The sequence below is a fragment of the Prionailurus bengalensis genome, chromosome D1 (assembly GCF_016509475.1).
Source record: "Prionailurus bengalensis isolate Pbe53 chromosome D1, Fcat_Pben_1.1_paternal_pri, whole genome shotgun sequence".
In the NCBI taxonomy this organism is placed as follows: Eukaryota; Metazoa; Chordata; class Mammalia; order Carnivora; family Felidae; genus Prionailurus; species Prionailurus bengalensis.
In genome coordinates this window covers 100,345,403-100,353,164 of record NC_057346.1, presented here as the reverse complement: position 1 = coordinate 100,353,164, position 7,762 = coordinate 100,345,403, and positions in this window count along the sequence as shown.

Below are 7,762 nucleotides of genomic sequence, written 5' to 3'. Positions count from 1 at the left end.
TCTCTCTCAAAAATAAACATTAAATTTTTTTTTTTAAAGAAAAAATAAAATCTTAAAAAAAAATAAGGATAGTCTGGCAAACTCTTACAGTCTTGAGGAACCTAGGGAGACATGACAACTAAATGTAATAACGTAGTGTTCTGGATAGAATCCCAGAACAGAAAAAGAATAGTAGGTTAGGGGTACCTGGGTGGCTTAGTCGGGTGAGTGTCTGACTTTGGCTCAGGTCATGATCTCGTAGTCCATGAGTTTGAACCCTCATCGGGCTTTGTGCTGACGGCTCAGAGCCTGGAGCCTCCTTCAGATTCTGTGTCTCCTTCTCTCTCTGCCCTTTCCCTGCTCACACTCTGTCTTTCTCTCTCTCTCAAAAATACATAAACATAAAAAAAATTAAAGAAAAGTAGCTTAAAATTAAGGAAATATGAATACAGTATGGATTTTAGTTAATAAAATGAAATCAATAGTGGTTCATTAGTTGTGATGAATGTAATATGCGAATAGCAGTTGTTAACAATGAAGGAAATGAGGAGGAAGGATGGATGGAGTACAGAAGAACTCTCGGTACTATCTTTGCAACTTCTCTGTGTATCTAAAACCATGCTAAAATTAAAAGTTTATTAAAAATAAACACTGTGACAGTCATCCTTGCTTACTGAAGCACATCTCTGATTGCTTCCTTTGGATAAAGCCCCAAGAGTGAAATTGCTGAGCCAAAGTGTATACAAATTCTTATTTAGTAGAGATTAATTTTACAGTGTTATATATAGATGTTTTGCTGACTTTCTGAAGACGGGTTAGCCTTATGCCTTTATCCCTGCGTTTTCCTAGCTGGAGATCCAGGAGCTGGAAGAAAACCTAAGAGACCATGAATCCCAACTACCTCATGTTATAGACGAGGAGTCAAGTGACTTGCCCAGGGTTGAGCGCCTTGTTAACAGTGGGAAGTAGAACTCGTATCCCTGCAGACTGTCATCTGGACTGGGCTGGGCTGTCCATGAGCATGTGCAAAAGAAATAAAGTTTTCTGACTCATAGTGGAATCAGTGATCAACAACCAGACCTGCCTCTATTTTCTGTAGGTAAACATAAGGGTTTGCTTCCTTTGTTTTGGACACAGTTGCTAGGAACAAAAAGAATTTTTAAAGTTTCAGAATAGATTTATTTTTATTATTTTTTAATGTTTATTTATTTTTGAGAGAGAGAGAGAGAGAGAGAGAGAGCTGGCGGGGGAAGGGCAGAGAGAGAGGGAAACACTGAATCCGAAGCAGGCTCCAGGCTCTGAGCTGTCAGCACAGAGCCGAACATGGGGCTCAAACTCACGGACCATAAGATCGTGACACTTAACCGACTTAAAGAATGTGCCCCTTAAAGAATGGATTTAGACACAACTAATAGAATTGCTTGACTCAATCCCTGGGCAAATTATTTTTCCTTTCTGAGCTATTGCTTCCCAATCAGAACAATCAGAATTCCAACACCTACTACGCCTCAATCTTCTGAGAGGGACCTCGTAGAAATTAAGTAGCTAGAGCAGATTATCTGCAGGAGCCTTAGAAAGAGAAATGTCATTTAAGGAAAAGGCATTTGAATGAGAACAAAGGGCACAGTTTCTGTTAAGCAGTCTGTCATATCCCAAGAAAGTTCATTTCCTTGCCTGGTATGGTCTCTAGACAAGGAAAATCCCAGACTTGGCATTGGTAAGGAAGAAGAGGGCGATAGGAAGGAAGGGAGAGAATTGTTAGACTTCTTGGCTGGAAATCAGAAACAAATAGTTCCCGAGCCTGGCATTGTCAGGGGCCAGCGTCAGGACCAGCCCAAGAAGGCAGACGAGGAACATTACCGGTCCTGACTTGGCTCCACACACCGTTACTCAACAGAAAGTGGTGCGTAAGCAGGATTCTGGAGGATGCAAGAGAAATGTAAACAATCACTGGGTGCGGACCTGCGGTTGCCTATAGAAGCTTTGCCAGGCCCGAGATTGCAGGAGTACATTTTGACTTTTAATTCCCAGACATTCTTCCAGGATTTGGGCAATGACAAAGGCGAGCTAAAACAAACTAAAGGCTGGGAATTAGGAAAGCACTGGCCTCTAATCTCAAACTGGAGCCTCTAATCATAGTCCTAACCCTCGCTCAGGTTAGCGAGCATCTTTGCTCTGCAACATGGAAATAACTTATTTTATTTGCCTATAAACATCTGTCAGCACCTGCACTGAATTGAAACTTGGCAGACAAAATGAGGAAGGGGCAACACTTCTAAAAACTCTTCCTATTTTTATGATTTGAACCGTTTACGTCTTTGAAACAGTAGAACAGGAGAAAGACATTAGATCACTTTCAGGATCAGATAAAAGGAGGAAAGAATTAAACAGATGGCAAGAATCTCCCATTATGATTTATTGCAGTCATGATTTTGCAGACATGCAAAGATGTGGGCAGTTTGATCGGCACTGCTTGTGACCGTGCAGCAGAAAAAGAAGTGACGGCCCTGAGTTTCGAGAGAGGACAGGATGAGGGGTGCCTGGGTGGCTTAGTCGATTGCGTGTCCGACTCTCGATTTCAGCTCAGATCACGATGTCTCAGTTCATGGGACCAAACCCCACATCATGCTCTGCGCTGACAGCGTGGAGCTTGCTCAGCATTCTTTCATTCCCTCTCCCTCTGCCCCTCTCCTCTGCTCGTGCTTTCTCGGTCTCTCTCTCTCTCTCTCAAAATAAATAAATAAACACTTTTAGAAAGGGGGGTGGGAGGGGCGCCTGGGTGGCGCAGTCGGTTGGGCGTCCGACTTCAGCCAGGGCACGATCTTGCGGTCCGGGAGTTCGAGCCCTGCGTCGGGCTCTGGGCTGATGGCTCAGAGCCTGGAGCCTGTTTCCAGTTCTGTCTCCCTCTCTCTCTGCCCCTCCCCCGTCCATGCACTGTCTCTCTCTGTCCCAAAAATAAATAAACGTTGAAAAAAAAAATAAAAAAAAAAAAGGGGGGGTGGGGAACAGGATGAGATGGGAGCATCTGGGTGTGATCTCAAAAGCGTCCAGAACTAAATGAAAATCTATACTTTAAAATGTGGATTTCTAGCTTAACTGTATTGTGTGCTTTTACCTACAAAAGTAGTTCTGGGCTCTATTCATGCAAATAAAAACTCTTTACTGGATCAGCTTTGATCTTGGTCGGTAAGGTCAATATTAATTATATTTCACTGAGATGACTTAACTGCCCCCTGTTGGGCTTACCTATGAGTCTGGTTCCCTGTTGCTGCCTTCAATCCTACCTCTGGAGTTCCATTCCTTTAAATTGGATGGTAAGCAGATCATGTATCACAGGCCAATACCAGTCGACCAACAGAAGTCTGAATCACTATGTTGAAATGATATTAAGGTAGAAAAGGGCTCCCACAACTGATTAACAAGATAACAAGAAAGGGAAGAGAGGCAATGTCTGTGGGTTAAGGCAATGTGTGTTGCAGTACCCATTCTTCTGGAAAGGGTTATTTATTAAGCTTTTATCTATCATCGGCACCTCAGTGTGGATATACTGGAGCTGGGTTTGTAGATACAGCATTGGTATTTTTAGAAGCAAAACTCAGGATGTATGGTTTAAGCAAGGACTTTCTTTTACTGATTTTGTAAATTAAATCACGTACCAGTTCTCACAAAGATATACAAGTAATATTTGATTAAGCATGTAATGAATCACAACCTATTGAAATTTGTGGGAATTATTACATAAAAGGTAATGAAAACACTCCAGGGCACACCTACCCAAGGATAAGTCCAAAGCACAGGACAGTCAAGTCTGGCTGGGAACCCTGCGCTTTCAGGGGCCATCAGACGGCCCTGGTCTCTGAAGTCATGGTGGTTTCAGAAGCAGGTCGAAAGTATAATGAAAAAAGGAAGTGAAAAGTCACTGACATACTTCACTTATTCCACAATTTTGCTTTTTTAAAAGAAACTTCTCTGCAGGGCTCTGCACTAAGCGTTGCCTTGGGAGAGCTTCAGTCTAGATAGCATGGTCAGGGTAATTATTAACTACTTACAATACCATCCTGGCTCCCCCTGAATTCACTGACCTTACAGTGATGTCTTCTCTTTTTCAGCAAGGATCTTGTGGGCCCATACACATGCTAAGGCTCTCTATATTGAGGTCAAATCAACCTTTCAAAAAAAAAAATTATTTACAAAGTTTGATTTCAGCTGAAATAAAACTTAAATCTACAACAAGAATTCACCAAGTATTTTTTAATTAAAAAAAAATTTGCAGGGGGGCGGGGGGCGCCTGGGTGGCTCAGTCGGTTGAGCATCCGACTTCAGCTCAGGTCTGTGAGTTCGAGCCCCGCATCAGGCTCTGTGCTGACAGCTCAGAGCCTGGAGCCTGCTTTGGATTCGTGTCTCCCTCTCTCTCTGCCCCACCCCCACTCGTGCTCTCTGTCAAAAATATATAAACATTTTTTAAAAATTTAACATTTATTTATTTTTGAGAGAGACAGAGCACGAGCAGGGGTGGGGCAGAGAGAGAGGGAGACAGAATCCAAGGCAGGCTCCAGGCTTTGAGCTGTCAGCACAGAGCCTGACATGGGGCTTGAACTCACAGACTGCGAGATCATGACCTGAGCCGAAGCCAGAGGCTCAACCAACTGAGCCACCCAAGTGCCCCTCACCAAGTACTTTAAGCACGGAGTTGTAAAGAGAAACATTTCAATAAACTCTAACTCCTCAGCAAGAATGAAAAAGCTCTCTCCACTGTAACTCCATCCTTCCCAACCACTTCCCAACCCGGTTCTCTCCATACATTCAAGACTTTTAGCCTAGAATGCTTTCTCCTTCTTTGGCGTATCTTTTACTACAATGATCACACTTTACTGTTATCTGTATTTCTTTGTCTATTAAACCTCAAAAACAGAGAACAGGAAATGTGTATTCTGTCCAGATACCTCCTGAATACTTCGTCACTGCCAGGCACTGTGCCAGGCGTGAGAGATACGACAGAAAACAAGGTGGACAAGATCCCTGACTGCATAGAGCTCAATCCAGCGGGGTCTTTCTAACCCAAGTGCCTAGCTCATGGTAGGTGTGCAATCAAGACTGAAAGAATAGGGGCACCTGGCTGGCTCAGTCTGTAGTGCCTGTGACTCTTGATCTTGGGGTTGTGAGTTCAAGCCCCACACTGGGCATAGAGCTTTAAAAGAATAAATGAAAGAAAGAAAGAAAGAAAGAAAGAAAGAAAGAAAGAAAGAAAGAAAGAAAGAAAGAAAGAAAGAAATGAAGCTTCTGCCAGGAATTTATAAATTAGTTGCTTAGGTTAATACGACAGCACATAGGTAAAAGGCAGAAATAGGAAATCTTAAGTCAATTGCATTGTGGTTGAATCCCGAGTCATTTCCACCATCACTAACGGCAATTATTGAAAGTAACAGCCCAAAGAGAAGGAAACCACATTCCTAGAATCCAAAAGAAAGCAGATTATGTAAAAAAGCTTTTGATGTGGAAGAATACTAATTCCGATTAAAAAAATTATTACCTAAAAACTAAGATCCATATACATGGAGAGTAGAACTCCTGACTTATTCTGATGCTTCTTGAACTGACTATATCATGGAAATAAAGGTCAAAGAAGGCTCCGTAGTCAGGAAATGCTGTGCACTAATAGATACATACTTTTTAAGTTTATTTATTTGGAGGGGAGAGGCAGAGAGAGAGAATCCCAAGCAGGCTCCACGCTATCAGCACAGAGTCTACTGTGGGGCTCAAACTCATGAACCGTGAGATCATGACCTGAGTCAAAATCAAGTGTTGGATTTAACCAACTGAGACCACTGTGGCACCCTAGATTTTTTTTTTTTCAACATTTATTTATTTTTGGGACAGAGAGAGACAGAGCATGAACGGGGAGGGGCAGAGAGAGAGGGAGACACAGAATCGGAAACAAGCTCCAGGCTCTGAGCCATCAGCCCAAAGCCTGACGCGGGGCTCGAACTCCCGGACCGCGAGATCGTGACCTGGCTGAAGTCGGACGCTTAACCGACTGCGCCACCCAGGCGCCCCTAGATATTTTTAACATATTGGGAAAATGACAATAAAACAGTGTTTCTGAATTTTTTTCCCATAAAACAATGATCCAATGAGTTGTTCCCTGAAAAGAGTATAAAGTGTCTGGAAAACATCACACATAAGCCCCTCTCGCAGCTTCACAAAACACGCTATCATATTAATGTCTCTGAAAAGTTCTGCAGAAAAGAAATATGTTTAACTGTGTTAATCATCATTTCCCATACTTACTTAAACCACCAAATTCTTTTTTTTTAATTTATTTAAATTCAAGTTAGTTAACATACAGTGTAGTCTTGGCTTCAGGAGTTGAACCCAGTGATTCATCTCTTACGTATGACACCCAGTGCTCATCCCAACAAGTGCTCTCCTTAAGGCCCATCACCCATTTAGCCCATCCCTCCCCCCAGCTCCCCTCCAGCAACCCTCAGTTTGTTCTCTTTATTTAATAGTCTCTTATGGCTTGCCTCCTTCTCTGTTTTTGTCTTACTTTTCCTCCCCTTCCCGTGTTCATCTGTTGTGTTTCTCAAATTCACATATGAATGAAATCATATGATATCTATCTTTCTCTGACAGACTTAATTCACTTAGCATAATACATTCTAGTTCCATCCATGTTGTTGTAAATGGCAAGATTTCATTCTTTTTCATTGCCAAGTAGTATTCCATTGTGTGTGTAGATTTCTTTTGTTTTAAATTTTTTTTTAACGTCTTATTTATTTTTAAGACAGAGTGAGAAAGAGCAAGCGAGCAAACAGGTGAGGGGCAGAGAGAGAGGGAGACACAGAATCTGAAGCAGATTCCAGGCTCTGAGCTGTCAGCACAGAGCCCAATGCGGGGCTTAAACTCACAAGCTGTGAGATTATGACCTGAGCCTAAGTCAGACACTTAACCAACAGAGCCACCCAGGCGTCCCTTTGTGTTTGTAGATTTCATTCTTTTTCATTGTCAAGTAGTATTCCAGTGTGTGTGTGTGTGTGTGTGTGTGTGTGTGTGCATGCGTGCATCACATCTTTTTTTTTTTTTACCGCATCTTCTTTTTTTTTTTTTTTTTTTTTTTTTTAATTTTTTTTTTTCAACGTTTATTTATTTTTGGGACAGAGAGAGACAGAGCATGAACGGGGGAAGGGCAGAGAGAGAGGGAGACACAGAATCAGAAACAGGCTCCAGGCTCTGAGCCATCAGCCCAGAGCCCGACGCGGGGCTCGAACTCACGGACCGCGAGATCGTGACCTGGCTGAAGTCGGACGCTTAACCGACTGCGCCACCCAGGCGCCCCTTACCGCATCTTCTTTATCCATTCATCAGTTGATGGACATGATAGCACTGTTATAAACATTGGGGTGCATGCGCCCCTTCAGATCAGCATTTTTGTATCCTTTGGATAAATTCCTGGTAATGCAATTGCTGGGTCATAGGGTAGTTCTATTTTTAATTTTCTGAGGAACCTCTATACTGTTTTCCAGAGTGGCTGTACCAGTTGCATTCCCACCAATAGTGCAAAAGAGTCCCCTTTCTCCGCATCCTTGTCAACATGTGTTGTTTCCTGAGTTGTTAATTTTAGCCATTCTGACAGGTGTAAAGTGGTATCTCACTGTGATTTTGATTTGTATTTCTCTGATGATGAGTGCTGTTGAGTATCTTTTCACGTGTCTGTTAGCCATCTGGATGTCTTCTTTGGAGAAGTGTCTATTCATGTCTTCTGTCCATTTCTTCACTGGATTAT